The sequence below is a fragment of the Cornus florida genome, unplaced genomic scaffold, assembly GCF_030987335.1.
Source record: "Cornus florida cultivar Cherokee Brave unplaced genomic scaffold, ASM3098733v1 CherokeeBrave_3.0.0_Hap2_Chr09, whole genome shotgun sequence".
NCBI lineage: Eukaryota > Viridiplantae > Streptophyta > Magnoliopsida > Cornales > Cornaceae > Cornus > Cornus florida.
Genome location: NW_026775579.1, coordinates 35714755 through 35734137, shown reverse-complemented (window position 1 = coordinate 35734137; position 19383 = coordinate 35714755). Strand labels below are relative to the sequence as shown.

The 19383-nt window shown below is 34.3% G+C and overlaps 1 pseudogene; it reads right to left on the bottom strand.

The window, feature by feature from the left end:
• The window catches only part of LOC132272480 (putative pentatricopeptide repeat-containing protein At5g40405), a 49413-nt pseudogene that overhangs the window by 12230 nt on the left and 17800 nt on the right, over window positions 1-19383 (bottom strand).

Below are 19383 nucleotides of genomic sequence, written 5' to 3'. Positions count from 1 at the left end.
CTAAGAGAAAATAATATAATATTTTCACTAAATAAAACACAATCAGCAAGAATAAAATAGAGAAGTGCCAAAAGAAAAACATAATATTTTAACTAAACAAAACACAATTAGCTTGTGGGAACAAAATATAAAACTGCTTTAATAACTTAAACAAAAAGAAGCTATAAAAGTTGTCATCAAATAAATGACAACTAAAAATATTAGCATATATAATGATATTGATTTTATTGGCATTCTTGGCATCATGGTATCACAATGTTTTAATTTTTACTACTTCACACGAAAATAAATAATTAACGAGGAAGGTTCATGTAATTTTATTAAATATGAAAAAACATTAATGATATTTTTTTTCTTTTATCTCTTGAATTCATATAATGTACTGCCTCCGCCCATATTAATAGTCCATTATCTCATTTTTTGGTGTCCCATTTTAGTTGTCACATTTCAAAAATCAATACACTACTTTTTATTACATTCCTAATTTACCCCTAAAAGAAAGTGGACCCCATTTTCCATACTATTACTTTTGAAACTCAAAAATAAGTGGACCCCATTAAAAATCAATACTCTACTTTTTAGGGAAGGACAAACTTGAAAATGTATTTTTTGCCAACCCAATAAATTATAATAAAAGTTGTTACCTTAAAAAATGTGAAATGATAAATTGAACTATTATTAAGGGATAGAGGTAGTATATTACAATTGTGTTTATGCAAATGTAATAAAACGATGATGTTGTAGTAAAAACTACAAATAATGAATTTATATTTTTGTTAGACAAGATTTGAGCTCAAATTAAAATTTTGTATGAGTTTTGATATGACACAAATTATTTTTTTTTTAAATTCATAATTATTGGAGCAAATAAATAAGTACTTTGGAAAAATTGGGGGGCCATGGGTAGAAGTAAATATATAACCTCTAGCTCCGTGCCATGACTAACATGTTATGGAAATATAATTTTATACACTAAAATATTATACACGAATCACACTAAAACTTTATATAAATATAATTGAGAAGTAAAGTAAGTTTTGCAAAAATTAAATCAATGAGAATATTGTAGTTTTGTATGTAATTAGTTGCTTGCAAATATATATATAGACACAATTAAAATATAATTGTTATATGTAAAAGACAATGAAATAAAACAAATAAAATATTAACGTAAAGTTAAAGAAAGGCTGGCCTGATATAGAGAGGCGCGTGATAAACACGTTGACCTAAAGTTGATAGCCCTCCCCTACGTGCAAGTGTGGACGGTGTTAGTCAACTCCAAGATACAACCCAATTAACTTTCAGCGGTGCCTCCTCTATGTGCACGACCACAAGAAGGCAAAAGGACCAAGTCTCCAATGTCGAGTTGCCCAAAATAGTGAAATATAGGTAAAATATATGAAAGATATCGATAAGATAATCGCAGAAAAAGTAATATGCAAATATGGTAGAGCAGATGGGTATGTCCTATATGGAGTGTGCCATTGCTATATATATATATATAGACTTCCTCAAAGGAGCCAAAATGGCTTGCTCATTATTACCATTATTTGCTATAATAAAACTCAATAAATTCTATATGTCATAGTCAAACGTTCATGTAAATTAATTCCATGTAAGTTATCATATAAAATTCAAATAAGGAAATTAAATAATAAAGGGATATTAAATTTTTTTAAATGAGTTTTAAAATCTTTAAAATTCTCAACAATCCCCCACAAGATTTTAAAACTTTTTTAAATCATAAATGTGTATATGATATATAAAAATAATATGGGCAACATGATACTATAATATCGATGAGAGACTTCAGTCAAACAGGTTAGTGTTATTAATGGTCATGCCATGGTATCTTGATTCTCATGAGAGTTACTAGAGAACAGCCCAATTCTCATAATTGTGGTATCACGACGACTCTCACTTAAGTGAATCCTCCATTGGTGTATGTGACCTATACCCTGCAAGAGTATGCTCACCTTGGAATCATTTAGGGCAGAGCCCTTCTTTAACGTCACAACGTAACACTGATGCTACAGGGATGAACAGGAGAGAATCTTCTTGAGAAACCTCCTAATAAGTTAGTGTTGTTAATGAATCACGCATTGCAGATTGTTTCTATCCATTGAACCTTTCTTCATGTGATTAAATCGCTAATCAGAAGGTAAGGTTACCTCCGTATGTGACTCCCTTGGGGCTTAAGCCCATCCCCCTCAACATATCTAGGACAATCTTCCTAGAAAGACCCTTAGTCAGCTGATCAGCTATATTTTTCTCAGATCTTACAAAGTCTAATTAGATCACATGCCTACTCAATAGGCTTTTCACGGATTTATATCTCACTTGTATATGTCTATTTGCCTTCTTGTTTATATGGGATTGATTTACCAAATCAATAGCCGCCTTACAATCACAATGTACATAGGCTTATCTACTAAAGGTAGATCTAGTAATAGGCCTTTGATCCACTCAGCCTCGCTACAAGTAGTATCTAAGGCTATGAATTCAAATTCCTTAGTACTCCTCGAGGTAATAGTTTATTTAATTTCTTGTTAATTGGTTTTCCAACTTGCATCACTATATCCTTCCACCACATTTGAAAAACCTTTATAGCACAAGGAATAATCTATGGTAGTCTCGAGATATTTAAATACTCTCTCTATCGCCATCCAATGATCCTTACTTGGATTATGCGTATATCTACTAAGTCTACCAGCAGCATAGGCAATATCAGACCTAGTTTTATTTGCCAAGTATAAAAGAGAGCCTATAGCTTGAGAATATTTTAATTGAGATATAAGTTCGCCTTCATTCTTCTTCAAGGGTACTTTTGGATCATATAGTGTTAAGACTTTATAACACTCGGTGTAGTTAAATCTCTTTAAAATATTCTCAATGGTACTAGATTGATTAAGGGTGATACCTCGAGAAGTTCTTTCCAATTTCATACCTAAGATCACTGATGCCTCTCCTAAATCCTTCATTTCAAGATTCATTGAGAGATAGGACTTTATATCACATATAATTTCTAAGTTTGTCCCGAAAATTAATATGTCATCCACATATAAACATAATGTAACATTTTCTCCATTATTCTCCTTGTAATATACACATTTATCATTATCATTAATCTTAGATATATAATCTATCTATAATATAAGATTACTTTGTCAAACTTCTCATGCCATTGTTTAGGAGCTTGCTTGAGACTATATAAGGACTTAACTAATTTACACACCTTATTCTCTTGTCGTTTTACTATAAATCCCTCAGGTTGCTCCATATATATTTCTTCATCTAAGTCGCCATTTAAAAATGTGGTTTTAACATCCATTTGATGTACAACTAAGTTATGGATAGAGGCTAAAGCTATTAATATTCTAATGGTTGTGATATTAGTCACAAGGGAATATGCGTCAAAATAATTTATTGCTTTCTTTTGGGTGAAACCTTTAGCTACTAGTCGAGTCTTGTACTCGTCTATACTTTCATCAAATTTTAACTTCCTTTTGAAAATCCACTTATAACCTAGAGCCTTATTACCAGAAGGTAACTCGGTTAAGACCTAAGTGTTATTCTGTAAAATAGATTGAAACTCGTCATTTATAGCTTCCTTCCAAAAAGGAGCATCTAAAGATGACATTGTTTCTTTATATGTAGTTGGATCACCCTCGACTAAATATGTGAAAAAGTCATCTCAATTTTTTTTTTCTACTCTATGTCTCTTACTTCTTCTAAGTTCTTGTGGTTAAGAAACTTCCACTAATGATGTACTAGTATAAGATGCTAAATGATTATAATAGGTTGAAGATCTATCAACTATTTGACTTGGTATTATAGACTTATAAGGAAATATATCTTCAAAGTAGGTAGCATCTCTAGATTCTATTATTGAATTTTTTGCTATATCACTAACTTCGGAGTTAAATACTAAGAATCTATTGGCACTATTACATTGAGCATATCTTATAAAGAAGGCATCTATGGTTTTAGGTCCTACTTTCTTTCTTTTTCACTCGGGCAAATGCACTTTAGCTAGACATCCCTACACTTTTAGGATTTGAAGATTAGGTACTCTACCTTTCCATAACTCGAATGGAGTTCTATTATTAAGTTGGACAGTTAATCGATTGCGTATGAAACATGCGGTGAGCATAGCTTTCCCCTACAAATTCTCAGGTACATTACTACTTAATAACATTGAGTCAACCATGTCCATGAGAGTTCTATTTTTCCTTTCGACTACTCCATTTGATTGAGGTGAATATGGAGGAGTTATTTCATGTATAATTCCATGTTCCTCACAAAAATCTCCAAGTTTGTTCAAGAATATTCTCCTCCTCTGTCGGACCTCAATCTTTTAATATTTTTCTCCAATTGATTTTCTTCTTCAGTCTTGTAAACTCTAAATATATCAAAAACCTCATCCTTAGTCTTTATCAAATATACATAACAATACTTAGAAAAATCATCAATAAAAGTCACAAAAGTATTTATTGCCACCCCTAGCTAGTGGTCTATTGGAATCACACACATCACTATGTATAAGTTCTAGAATTTTTGTATTTCTCTTAATTACTTTATAAGGTTTTCTAGATTGTTTGGCTTGTACATATATCTCACACTTATGTTTAAAATCTACCTTGGACTTTGGGAGTAAATTAAGATCTATCAATTTTTTAATTTTCTTCAGACTAACATGTCTAAGTCTTCTATGCCAAACATTACAAAATTCAACGCTATAAACTTGTGGAGAGATTCCATTCACATCGAAAATAACATTCAATTTAAATAATCCCTCACTAATATAACCTTTACCCACAAAAACATTATTCTTTGTGATTACAACTCTATTTGACTCCATTACAATTTTAAACCCTTGTTGAACTAAAGAAGGTCCACTAACTAAATTTTTCCTCACTTCAGATACATGTCGCACATCCTTTAAAGTTAGAGTCTTACCAAAGGTCATCTTTAATTCCACGTCTCCAATTCCATGAGTTTGTGCAATAGAATTATTTCCTAAGGTTACACTTCATCCATTAAATTTTTGATAAGTCTTAAAACAATCACTATTAAAGCATACATGTACATTTGCCCCCGAGTCTAATCACCAATTAATGTTATCATAGGTAAGATTAATCGAAGGATTAAATCCTAAGGCGAACTTGCTAGAGTTTCCCAGCTCTATCACCATCATTATATTACTTAGACCTCAAATTGAATTGGATATCAAGTCTACGTACATGAAAGTTGTAGGGTCAATTTCCTATTGAAATTAAAGTCACCATAAAAATTTTCAAAAATATAAATCAGATACAGGTCGTCTAGTTAAAGCAAAAGGATGCACAATATAAAATACACAATTTAAAATAAGAACATTAATTTTTCACGCTTAAAACAGTTTCAATACTAAAGCAGTTTCATACAACAATTTAAATGTCCAAAAAACTAATTTCAATAAATTGACTTCTTTGGCAAATAATAGTAACTATTTTTTTTAATAATAAACTGATTTGGTTTTTAAAAATAAACTGTCTTAAATATATAATCGTAATTGTTCCTTATATATATATATATAACTCAATGCTAAAACAGTTCTAAAAACACCAATTTAAATTCAAAAGTGCTAGAAAACTGTTTTCCCAATAAATTGTTTCCTTTTGAAAAAAGAAAGCTTTCCAAAAAAATGACTTTCTTATAAAACAAATTATAAATTAAATAATGTTGAAACTGTTGTATATTTCAATAAATTGAACTCACCAAACATAATCAATACAACTCTTTGCAATACCTTCTATTTATTTTTTAATATTATAAAATGAATTGTAATTTTAATTTCCAAAACAAAGCACGTTTTGTTCACAATAAAAAAGATTTAGTTCTTTTACAGATTGGGCAATAAGTCAAGAAGCTATTTCGAGAAATTATCAACTTTAGATTGTTATGGAAATACAATTTTATACACTAAATATTATAAACGAATCACACTAAAACTTTATATAAATAAAATTGACAAGTAAAGTAAGTTCTACAGAAATTAAATTAATGAGAATATTGTAGTTTTGTATGTAATTAGTTGCATGCAAATATATGTACAAACACACAATTAAAATATAATTGTTACATGTAAAAGACAATGAAATAAAACAAATAAAATATTAAAGTAAAGTTAAAGAAAGGATGGCCTAATATAGAGAGGCACGTGATAAACATGTTAACCTAAAGTTGATAGCCCTCCTCTATGTGTAGGTGCGGACGGTGCTAGTCAACTCCAAGATACAACTCAATTAGCTCTCAATAACGCCTCCTCTATATGCACGACCACAGGAAGGCAAGAGGACAAAGTCTCCAATGTCGAGTTGCCTAAAATAGTGAAATATAGGTAAAATATATGAAAGATATCGATAGGATAATCGCAGGAAAAGTAATATGCAAATATGGTAGAGCAGATGGGCATGTCCTATATGGAGTGTGCATCCCATTGCCATATATATAGGCCTCCTCAAAGAGGCCAAAACGGCTAACTCATTATTACAATTATTTGTTATAGTAAAAACTCAATAAATTCTATACATTATAGTCTAACATTCATGTAAATTAATTCCATGTAAGTTACAATATTAAATTCAAATAAGGAAATTAAATAATAAAGGGATATTAAAATTTTGGGTAATTTATACAAACCTCCCCTATGGTTTGCCATAATTACAGGGACTTCCCTTGTAGTTTGAGAATTTGCTCGGATCTCTCCTGAAAATGAAACTATTCTACACAGACCTCCCTTATGTGTAACGGACCATCAACTGCACTAATGGACATGTGAAATTTACTTAAATGTCCTCATGTTGCTATCTGAAATTACTAAAATACCTATCAGCTTTTGATTAAGAGTAACATCATAGAGAGATGGCGGCAAAGTGGTTTTTAGGTATGTTCTACTGCTTTTGGGCAAAAGTGGAGATAAGTTAGTTCTTAGGTATATTCTATTGTTTCAACAAAGTGGAGAGCCCGAAATCGGAAACCTTGAGGTTCTCATTGTCGTTAAGGAGTAAGTTCTCCGGCTTGAGGTTGCGATGGTAGACGTCACGGTTGTGGCAAAAATTGACAACGCTAATGAGCTGCTGGAAGTATTTCCGAGTAGTCTTCTTGGAGTTTGCGTTTGAGAACTTTAGCAAAAAGTTCACCGCCGGCTTTGATGCACTCCATGATGAAGAAGATCTTATGCTTGGTGGCCTTGACGTCCTTCATTTCGACAATGTTGGGGGTGTTGGATAGCGATCTCGTCCTTGATTTTGGTTGGTATTGCAATCCTTGTGGAATAATTGCATAATCCAATGATGGATATAAATGATTAAAATGGGTTTGTGAATTTAATGCATAGCAGAAGACCAAAATCCAAAAGTTCCTCTACTTTTGGGCGAGCTTTGCACAAATTGGGGTATTACCCTTTGTTTGGATTTCTCTTCTCTGGATTTGTGAAGTGTTTTTTCACTAATTCACTGCCCCTACCATTTGTTCTCTCTCTCACACATGTGCGCGCGCACACATACTACACCCCAGCTTTATATTTCCTCTTAACATTTCACTCCTATAATATTATTTCCATTTTTTTTTCCCTTTTTTCTTTTTGTTCTTTTTTCATTTTCTAGTCCTGTGTCCAAAAAGAATTAGAAATTCCATAAGAGGTTGACTTGAAGGTGATTTTAAGTCATGCTTTGTTCTTCCTTTTCATTATAGTAGTCCGGTTTATTGAAAATTTATTACTCAATTAGCTTGGTTGTCAATAACTATTAGTACTAAATTTCTGGAATGACAATATATATATATATATTTCACTACTGGAATGACAATTGACATTTTTATTTGGAGATGTTTTGAAATTCTTGTCCATACTAAAAAAAAAGGTCAATAACATACTATTACTCAATTTCATCACCGTATCTTTGTTTATGACTTTGATGGCTGCAAAGGTGCTAACAGAGGTTGCCAGAGCGGTGATAGTGGTTTGCCAGTAAATGCATATAATACAGAGAAAGAAAGTGGGTAGAGAGAGAAAGTGAGAAAGGGCAGACAGATGAAGGGTATTATAGGGATTTTACTTAATTAAGTGGATGATATCATCAATTTTCATCCTTGATTGACGTTAACTCTAACAAAAGTGAGATATATGTAAGATATTTTCATTCTTAGGGAAGGTCCGAGTAAATTCCCAAACCAGAGGGGAGGTCCGTGTAATTATGGCAAACCATATGAAAGATTTGTGTAAATTACCCTAAAATTTTTTAAACGAGATTTAAAATCTTTAAAATTCTCAACATAACAAAATTTAAAAGTGACCTTAGAAAGAAGGAAGATGATTATGGCGACATTGGGCAGAGGGTGAATAACTTCAACGGTAGTGAGACATGATTCTCTCCTCCTCAACACTTCTCTTGTACTTCACAGTAATTAATTATTACCATCATAGCAGAAACAACACACATGACTACAGGAGGAATTCCACATTCCCTTCTCTAATTACGAGGAGTGCTACTTCACAGTTCCTTCTCTAATTGGTTGATATGCGTCGAAGGAAAAACAAATGTAGAAATATTTCCTTGAAAATAGGAAATTAAAGGGAAAAAAGAATGAAGCTTTGGATAAGGAGAATAAAAATGTTACACACATTTAAAACAGCAATTAAGGAGAATTGCAATAAAGAATGATACCTTAAAGTGGAGATGCTTTTCCCAGCCAATAAGGATTTACAAGTTGAGATCTAGTGGACTAATAAAAACATAAGATTTGATGATCATCTAAATATACTTTTAAAAAATTGATCAGAAAACATATAACAATAATAAGCCATTCTTATAAATATCTAATTTTTAAGTGGGTCAAATTTATAAAATTATAAAGTCATTTTAAGACTTTGAAGAAATAAAGAAGTTCATGGATAATTGTTCATACGTGCCAATGAGGAAACAAAAATCTAGAAATATTATCTTTAGAAAAGGAAATAAAAATTAATAATGAAGGAAAAAAAAAAAAAAACAAAACTTGAGAGAGAGGTTTATTAGTTTTGCACCCAAATGCCTAAGTTTCAAGAACTATAGTAGACATCGTAATTTGATTGTCATAACAAAAATTGTATTTAAAGATGTGAGAACGGATGATTTGATTCAATACTAATTAAAAAGAGATTTATAAAAGGCACAACTACTCAATAGTAATAGATGTGGTGTTACGAAGGCACAACTTTTAAATAGAGTTAGTATCCAACTACTAAGAAATAACAATAACAATTATACTTAAATACTAATTAGGAACAAATTTTTAAAAGTCACTACTCTTCAATTTTAAGATATTAAGATATTTGAAAACATACAACTCTTATGTAACAGTTAATATCCAAATTGTTGGTGACTCTTAAAACATGAAAAGTCACAAAACAATAATTTATTAAAATAATTGCATACAAGTGCGTGGGCGGGTAACCAGTAATGGCAAGCTACCACACTAACAAATAGGTCGCGCCATCCCACACCACCTGGGATAAATGGTGTTTATATGGAAACTGGGAGAATTATAAATTTCGAGGAGGAAATTTCCTAAAGTAGTGGAGAATGTGACAACTCATATTTATTTAGGTTTGATTAATTATATTGGAGACTTTATTAAAGTAATTAGAGGAATTTAGACTTTGTAGTTACTAATGTTAATGTGATCAGAGTGCTAGCGAAAGTTAGGGGTGTAAGGCATGATACCCTAAGTACTCACTTGGAGGTACATATAATATTTTAGAATATTAGAGAATTTTATGAATTTATAAAGCTTTATAAAATTTTAAAAAACATTAAATAGTCTTGTATTGCCTTATGAATATTTTACATAGTGGATTAAACTTCTAGAGAGTTAATGTGGTCTATTAGATTGATGTTTGTTATCCATTTGGGAAGAATATATTATATATAGGTTTACTCAATGTGTTTTGACTGGAGATGAGATGTTGGATGAGATAATACATTCTACCAATTTCAAGGAAGAAATTTGTTTAAGGAGGGTAGAATGTAACACCCGTAATTTTTGTGTGTGTTGTTTTAAGTTTGGGGATTTAAGCTCTTTTAACGTGAACTAGGATACTATGATATACCATGTTTTATCACGTTACGAGATATTATTTCGAAGATTAGCCTACGATCAAGGGTGGTTCCTAACTGAAGAGTCTACAGTACAATTGTTGTAGAATGAATTATAAATGGTAAGTCCTGAGACGATAATTCGAAGGTATGAAGATCAGAGTATTTTTACTCACATGATTATATAGTTTTATATGAAATGTTGTTATCTAATCATTATTATTTTGAACAAAAGGATTTATAGAGGAATTTTGGAAGAGGTGATTGTGTGGGATCATAAAACTGATGAAAGTTTAATTAGCAAGTTTAATCTTACTCTCTCTTGTTGATAAGCGCTAAAAAGTGCGCATTTAAACTCCTTAAGCTTGAACGTTCTAGGACTTTATTCTATCTTATTTTTTCGTTTTAGTTTAATTTCATGTTATTTCCCTTTTTAGACACTTATCCCCAAAATAAGTCAATTTAGTTGAATTAGAGCATTAAAAGAAGCAATTTCAAGCTTAGTGGAAGAAATGAGTAAAGTGGAAGCAAAGTGGTGAAGAATCCTTCTTCGGTCAATCGAACCAAGCTCCGATCGATCACACTGCGATCGTTCCAACCATGCCATGATGGATCGAGCCTTTTGTCCTTATCTTCAGGAAAATTTCTTATTCGATCGATCTAACCTTTCCTTCGATCAATTAACTTTTGATCTTATCCTTACCTACCACTTTTGTCCTTTTTCCAAAAATATCTCAAAAATATCTCAGCCTTGTCATTATCCAAAAAGTGCATCGCCATGGTTCGATCGATCCAAGCAACTTTGTGATCGATCGAACTGCCTCAAGTTGTGTGAAAAATAGAGTTTTAGCCAAATTAAAGATGTGCTCGTGGTGCAATCATTTGGAGGTCTTAGTGCACGAGGTCTAACTATTGGATGTGACATTTGAGCTATGTTTATAAGGATTTTGGCTATTTTGAGTAAAGAGGTTGGATTAGGTTTTGGCAAGAGGCTAGAGATTAGAGAGAGAAATACACAATTTGGGGAAAATACTTCCACTTATCTAGGGTTTCTACCAAGAACTTAAGAGGAGGAGGATGATATCTACCATGTGGCTAAACCATTCTTTTAGGGCTAGAGATAGCCCTAAGCATGCCTCTTAGACTTTGATGTTTTCTAATTAATGGGGATTTGTGTTGTAATTCTTATTTTGGCATCTTATATATGTATGAATCATGTTTCTACAATGATTTATGTAGTTTAATATTTCCAATTGATCATTTAATTTTATCCATATGTTTATGTATGCTAGAATGAATGTTCATGTGTTTATCTCTAGATTTTGTGACATTGATGCATATCTATGTGTGTTGATATTATGAATCTAGTGATAGTCAAGGCATGGTGCTAAAATAGATTACTCTTGTGGTTTGTTTGATGGTTCATACTTATTTCTTGATGGATTGTGCCACCTCCTTAGTTTAATTAGTTTAACTTTTATGTCACTAGCTTAGTTGTAGTGTCATTGCCTTACTTTCTTAGATAGGTGGACAATCCATGCTTGTTATTTGATGTTCTATGCTTATGAATGCAAGTAGTACATTTCTCTAATTTAATGAATGTGTATTAATTGTGGACTTATGGAAGGATTAATGGCTTAATTTGATATGTTGTGCTATTCAATTGATTTGCTAGACAATATATGCTTACTTGGCCATCCATGCTTAATAATTCAATTAATGGCAAACACTTTCATTTACAACACACAATCCCCCTAATCCATCAAATATTGAATGTTTAGGAAGGTTATGCTTAGTTATGAACTCTATGACCCAAGACTCCTCTCTCATATTCTCTACACTTCATATTGTTTTAGTTGTTTTACATTGCATTTAATTAGTTTAAATTGTAGGATAATTCAACCAACAAACCATATTTTGATCATTCGACCTACTACTCCAACATTGATTCCAAGAATATCATATTTCCCTTGGGACGATCCCTACTCACTTTAGCTACATTAATAGTTAGAAGTGGTAGTGGCATTGTATAAATTCAAACTTAGCCACACTACATTATTTCACCATTTTTATGCAACTGGTATTCACGACAACCACCAAGTTTTGGCATCGTTGCCGGGGATTTGGTAACGTAGTATTTTGGGAATCAATTAGGAATTAGTACTCTTTTAATCTTGTTTTTATTTTATTTTATTTTGGTTACTTATTGTGTTTGTTCTTGATTGGCTAGGTGCATTGAGTAAGGGAAGTGAAACAAAATGATTCTAAAGCAAGGAGCAAGCTAAGCTAAGCAAAGCAAAAGCTAAAAAAATTTGCAAAGCAAAGCAAGGCAAAGAAAAATTGAAAATAATTTGAAGTTGCTTAAGGACCCTTTGTGAGCTTTTCTAACTCTCTCCCTAGTTAAATCATTGGCAGTCGTGGTGGCAAGTTTTAATTTCTTAGATAAATCGTGAGCCCGCGTGGAGGCAAAGTATTTTTCTTGCATATCGTTGAAAGCATGGGAGTATGGGAAAACTATATGTAGAGGTTTGTTGATTGATTTGTTACGGAGGAGAAGTGCTTGTTGTTGACTTCTTGTTCGTTTTGATTGTGCATGCATAGTCGTAGATCATTAAATCCTACTCTTGTCCCATTTAATTTGAATCTTGAATCCATTGTTCGTAATCCTAGGGGAAGGGGTAACTCTTTGATCGGTTGGTCAATTAACATCAACCTTCGCAATAGCACGAATCATTGTAAAATAGGGCTATTGGTCGGGTAAGTCGAACCACTGGGACTGCGCTAGTCTAAGGCAACCTAAGTGTTTAGAGTCATTCTTAGGATGATGAAGGGGTGTTCATAGAGGTTTTGTTTGTTGTCACTTAAATTAGGAATTCAAAGTGCATAAAACACTAATTTACAAGGAATTTAGGATGAAAAGATTAAGAAGAGGAGACTAGGGAAGTGAATCCGCCTCCATCCCTATACATATGCTAGATTAGACCTAAATTGGGGGAAAAACAACATATGATGGTCAAGACTTACATAGCAACACATGGTTGCCATATAAGTAATCAAGAGGTACATTAGGTCTCAAACAAGTATAATCCATCAAAAGATAAACATGCTTAGACTACCTAACTAAGGTGTAGCTTATACACATTTACTTAAATGAGAGACTATCAAGTTCTTGACAAAATGATAAAGCACATGGAGTTAGAGATTAAGCATACACCATCAAAGGATTTCCTAAGCAATGGTCTATCAAAGTCACCTATCAACATGCCATGAAACCATTTCATAACCTTGCTTCCACTCTCACCATGAAAAACTCAAGCAATATGATTATTCTAAGACATCATCTAAGACAAGATAATCAACTTAAAGAAATCATCCATACATGTATCAACATTCATTACAACAAATGAGGTGCTCTTGGTTATGAAAAGACCATAAAATATACATGGCAAATCCCCAAAATAGACTATCCTAGGATATGCTTACAAGGGAGGGACTTCATCACCTCCCTAGAGAAAGAGTTAGTTACCCATTGCTAAGCTAGAAGAAGGAAGAAGCTCCATCTAAGACTCCATTTTCGTGCTCCTACTGTAGCACTCAAGAACACCCTCCTCCTTACTCTCTTCTCTCTCCTCTAATCTTGTAGAAAATGTAGGATAGCCAATGTGTGGCCTTTGGTAGCTTTTTATTCTCCAACAAAACCCTCTCTCTCCTCCAAGGAACACCTCCAACCACTTCATAAAGAAGGAAGATGGCATTGAGGAAACCAATGTGCAAGTGGCTGAAATTGAGCCATTTCCGAGTGCAATCTGCCTGATTTTCGAGCACTCGAAAAGTGGTCTCGAGCACTCTAAATTAGTGCAATGTGCAACATGCTCTTCTTACTCAGCGCTGACCTACTTTGGTAAAACTGCTATAACTTTGTACCCCGAACTCCGAATGATGATCTGTTTGAAGATTTGGAGAGCTGATTCAGTGCTTTAAAAACTTCATGTTTTGATGAAGACCTAATTCTCAAGTCTGTTTTGTCGAAAATGGGGAGAAAGGCTTACTTCAGTGCTGCCAGGCAGTTCTGCGCACCTCTGTTACGAAGATCATAACTCTCTGCTCCGAACTCCGAATGATGAACCACTTGAAGATTTGGAAAGCTGATTCAGAGATATAAATCTTTCATGTTATGATGGAAGTCTAGTTCTTGAGTTTGCTAGGTCGAAAATGGCGACAAAAGTCATGATCACTGCTGCCAGAAATTCAGAAATGGCATCATTTTTGTTCAAAATTCCACAAGGCATCATTTTTGCTTCCTTTTTGCACTTTAACCTGAAAATTCATAAAAACATGCAAATGGAGTTAATCTACATAAAATAATTAATAACTGGATTTTGTTAATGTAATTTAGGGCGCTTGAATATACAGTATTCAGCGTTTATCACACCCCCAAACTTACATTTTGCTAGAATCTTTGATGAAACGACGATAGAATCCGGCATGGCCAAGAAAAGAACGGATATGACGGACGGAATTCGAAGGAGGAAGATTAGAGATTAACTCAACTTTTGCCTTGTCTACCTCGATTCCCCGCTTAGAAATGACATGTCCTAAAACAATGCCTTCTTGGACCATGAAGTGGCTTTTCTCCCAACTTAGAATGAGATTCGTCTCTTTGCATCTTTGGAGCACAAGAGATAAATTTTTGAGACACGAGTCAAAGGAGGAGCCAAATACAGAAAAATCGTCCATGAAAACTTCCAAGAACCTTTCAACCATATCGGAGAATATGGACATCATGCACCTTTGGAACGTTGCCGGTGCATTGCATAGACCAAAAGGCATGCGTCGATAGGCAAAAGTACCAAAGGGACATGTGAATGTTGTTTTCTCTTGATCTTGGGGGGCAATTGCCACTTAGTTATAGCCGGAATAACCATCAAGAAAACAATAGAAGCTTTGGCCGGCTAACCTTTCTAGGATTTGATCAATAAATGGGAGTAGAAAATGATCCTTCCTAGTTGATGAATTGAGTTTACGATAGTCAATGCACACACGCCACCCGGTGGTGGTTCGTTGTGGCACGAGCTCACCTGCTGAATTTTCAACAACGGTGAGCCCGGATTTCTTGGGGACAACTTGTGTGGGGCTCACCCACTTGCTATCAGAGATAGGATAGATGATTCCCGCATCTAGCAATTTGATCACCTCTTTCATGACCACTTCCTTCATGTTTGGATTTAACCGGTGCTGGACCTCTATAGTAGGCTTTGCGTCATCCTCCATATGAATGCGGTGCATACAAATGGAGGGGTCAATTCCTTTCAAATCTGCCACTGTCCAACCAATAGCTTCTTTATGCTCTTGGAGCACCGCTAAAAGGTTGGTCTCTTGGTCTTTTTGAAGGTCCGAGGCAATAATGACCGGAAGGGTTTGCTTTGGACCAAGGAACACATACTTGAGATGGGCCGGGAGCGGCTTAAGCTCAAGTTGTGGCGGAGATAACAATGATGGGACCGGAGGAGTGGTGGAAAGTTGGGGAAGTGGTTCTTTTGGAATTTTCCAAGGAGTTACATCCATGATAGCACTAATATCAAGCAAGGAATTGACTTCTTGAATGGCTTGATCAACATCAAAGTTTGAGAAGTCAAAATGGGACATGCAAGTTTCAAGAGGATCTTTGCTTAGAATGAAGGGGAGAGCTTCTTCGACCACTTCATCGATGACATCCACAAGAAAACAATCATCCTCATTGGAGGGATGTTGAGTTGCATGAAAGATGTGGAGTTTGACTTGCATGTTTCCAAAAGCAATGTCATTACCCCGGTTCGGCAATTAATTGATGCATTAGCCGTGGCTAAAAATGGCCTACCAAGGATCACGGGAATGTGCTTTTTTGGGTCATGGACCGATTCCGTATCAAGAACCACAAAATCTACCGGGAAGTAGAATTTGTCCACTTTGATGATAACGTCCTCGAGAATACCTCGTGGATGCTTGACCGATCTATCGGCAAGTTGCAAAACCACGGAAGTCGGCTTAAGATCTCCCAAACCAAGTTGTAGGTAGACTGAGTATGGAATTAAATTCACACTAGCTCCTAAGTCAAGGAGGGCCCTCTCGATTTTGCTGTCACCAATGACGCACGAGATTGTAGGGGCACCCGGATCCTTATACTTTGGGGGAGTGCTGTGCTGAATGATAGCACTAACATTTTCAGTCAACCTCACTTTTTTTGGCAAATGATTTTTAGAAATGCGCTTTTGAGTGCACAAATCTTTGAGAAATTTTGCATAGGGAGGGATTTGCTTGATAGCATCCAAGAGGGGCAAGTTAATCTTCGCTTGCTTGAAAACTTCCTACATGTCTTGAATTTTACAATTCTTGTTCCCAAAATGTGTCGACTCTTGAAGACGTTAAGGAAACGGAGCTCTTGGCTCATAAGTAGTTTCCACATTTGGGGTGACATGTGTGGGATTTCCGTGAATGGTATTTGGACAAGAATTTGGATTAGAAGAGCTTGAATTTGGATTTTTCAAAGGAGAAACTTCCTCACTTTTGTCTCCATCGACCTTGTTGTCAACCACTCTACCACTCCGAAGGGTGGTGATAGCTTGAACTTGTTCATGAGTCGGCTCACTCGGAGGAGGGGTTTCGTCAATCACATGCATTCCTCTAGGATTTTCAAAAGGTTGAGAGGGAAGCTTGCCCTTGTCCTTTTGAAGCAATTGATTCACCGAGTTAGCTATTTGGCCCACTTGATTTTCGAGATTAGCTATGGATTGAGTATGAGAGTGAACCATTTGGAGAGTAGGCTGCAAGGATGTCAAGAGTTGCTTGTTGGCATCCATTATTTGCTTATTTAATGATTCCATCATTTGCTTGTTTGCAGCTACTATCTCGTCAGTTGGACACACAGGAGGTTGATTGGAGACATTTGGATTGTAAGGAGGACGGTAGCTTGAAGAGGCTTGGAAAGGTCTACCTTGAAATTGAGAAGAGGGCTGATTTTGCCGCCCTTGGTTTTGGAATTGGGAATTTTGTGGGGCTTGTTGCCACCACGAGAAATTCGGATGATCTCGCCAACCCGGATTGTAGGTGTTGGAATATGGATTGTTCCCGGGCCGCGAGAAATTCAGAAATGGCATCCTTTTTGTTCAAAATTCCACAAGGCATCATTTTTGCTTCCTTTTTGCACTTTAACCTGAAAATTCATAAAAACATGCAAATGGAGTTAATCTACATAAAATAATTAATAACTGGACTTTGTTAATGTAATTTAGGGCGCTTGAATATACAGTATTCAGCGCTTATCACTCTTGTGACTCCATTTCATCAATGGAGGGACATAATGAGAACTATGTGGAGGACCTTGGTCACATCGACCAACAAGGTATCCTTCACCCTAATGTGCATCAACATCGTGATCATATTCAAGTACCATTAGGCATGCAAAGACCGTTCATTCAACAATAACAAGTTCATGTTCTAATGGGAATGCCTCGGCTAATTTTTGTTCTACCTCCACCTCCTATTGTTCAAGGAAATCACGGTGCTCGTGTAGAGCCACCGGTTGTAAATCCCCCTCTCGCTTTAAGAGATCATTACGTGCCAAATGAGTACAATGCACTGACATACATCCAATTACCTCCATTTAGAGCATACCATTATGAAATCGAACACAAACTATTCAAATGCTTCCCAATTACCATGGGCTAATAAGTGAAGAACCTTATAAACATTTGGATGAGTTTCTTGAAGTATGTTTCACCGTGAAATACACGGACATGCCAGAAGAGGTTTTGAGGTTAAAACTCTTCCCTTTCACCCTTAAAAATAAAGTGAAATATTGGTTCAACAATTTAAGGCCTTTTTCGACAATTTCTTGGGCAGAGATGCAACAAGAATTCTTAAAAAAGTACTATCCCGTTTCAAAGACCAATGCAATGAGAACTTCAATTCGAGAATTTTCTCAAAGGGAAGGGGAAATGTTTCATGAGGCATGGGAGCACTTGAATGACTTGCTTAAGAAGTGTCCACACAATGACATTCCTAAATGACAATTGGTTCAATTTTCTTTAAAAGTTTGTCGGATAATTAGAAAAGAATGGTAGATACTTCTATGGATGATTCTTATCTCGATAGACATGAAGATGATGTATGACGCCTATATGAGAGCATGAGTGAGAATTCAATGCATCGATCTTTATCTTCCAAAAATGGTAGGACTCTAGGTGGAAAGAAGAATGGTGGTTTGTATCAAGTTGACAATTCTAATGACATAGTTGCCGAAGTCAAGTCTTTATCTCAAAGGTTTGATCAATTTTTGATCAACCAAAACTCAGCTCATCTAGTGTCTTCCTCCCCTAATCATTTTTATCATACTTCCAATGAATCTTGCATGACTTGTTCTAGTGTTTTACATTCTACTTCTAATTGTCCCTATAATACCCCTAAATTTTTCAAGGTTTTATTATTTATTTTAGTTCATTTTATTTATCTACGTGGCTATTTGAATTGTTAATTATTTGTTTTAGGGTTTTATTTGTTTGTCATTTAAATGTTAAGTATTTAGTGTTTATTTTATTTTATTTTATTTATTTTAGGGTTTTATGTTGGTTGCAAGATGAGGATCGTTATCAGCATATTGATGTTGGCGAGATTGAATTGCTGCCGGATGCAACATATGTTGAGCCACCATGTTGTATTCTTGATTGCCATGATTAGGTACTTCGCAACAAGATTATTCCTCTTGTGCATGTTCAGTGGAGCCATCATAATGAGACCGAGTCTAGCTGGGAACGGGAAAATGTCATCCGTTCAAAATTTCCAGAATTGCTGAAATAAGGTAATTGGCGAATTCCTAGGACGGAATTCCTTTGTTAGGGGGGAAGAATGTACTACCCCTAAATTTTCTAAGCTTTTATTTATTTATTTTAGTTCATTTTATTTATCTACGTGGCTATTTGAATTATTAATTATTTGTTTTAGGGTTTTATTTGTTTGTCATTTAAATGTTAAGCATTTAGTGTTTATTTGATTTGATTTTTTTTTTTTTTTTTTTTGGTCTACTTGACTATTTGAATTTGTTTGTGTAGTGTTTATTTATTGGTTATCTAAATGTAGTTTTTTTTTTAAATAGAAATTCTTTAGATATATATATATATATATATATATATATATATATATATATATATATATATATATGCATAGTAATATTAAAGTAATTAGAATGAAAGTTTTTATTATTTTACTTTTCAATGTCATTATCATTATTGTA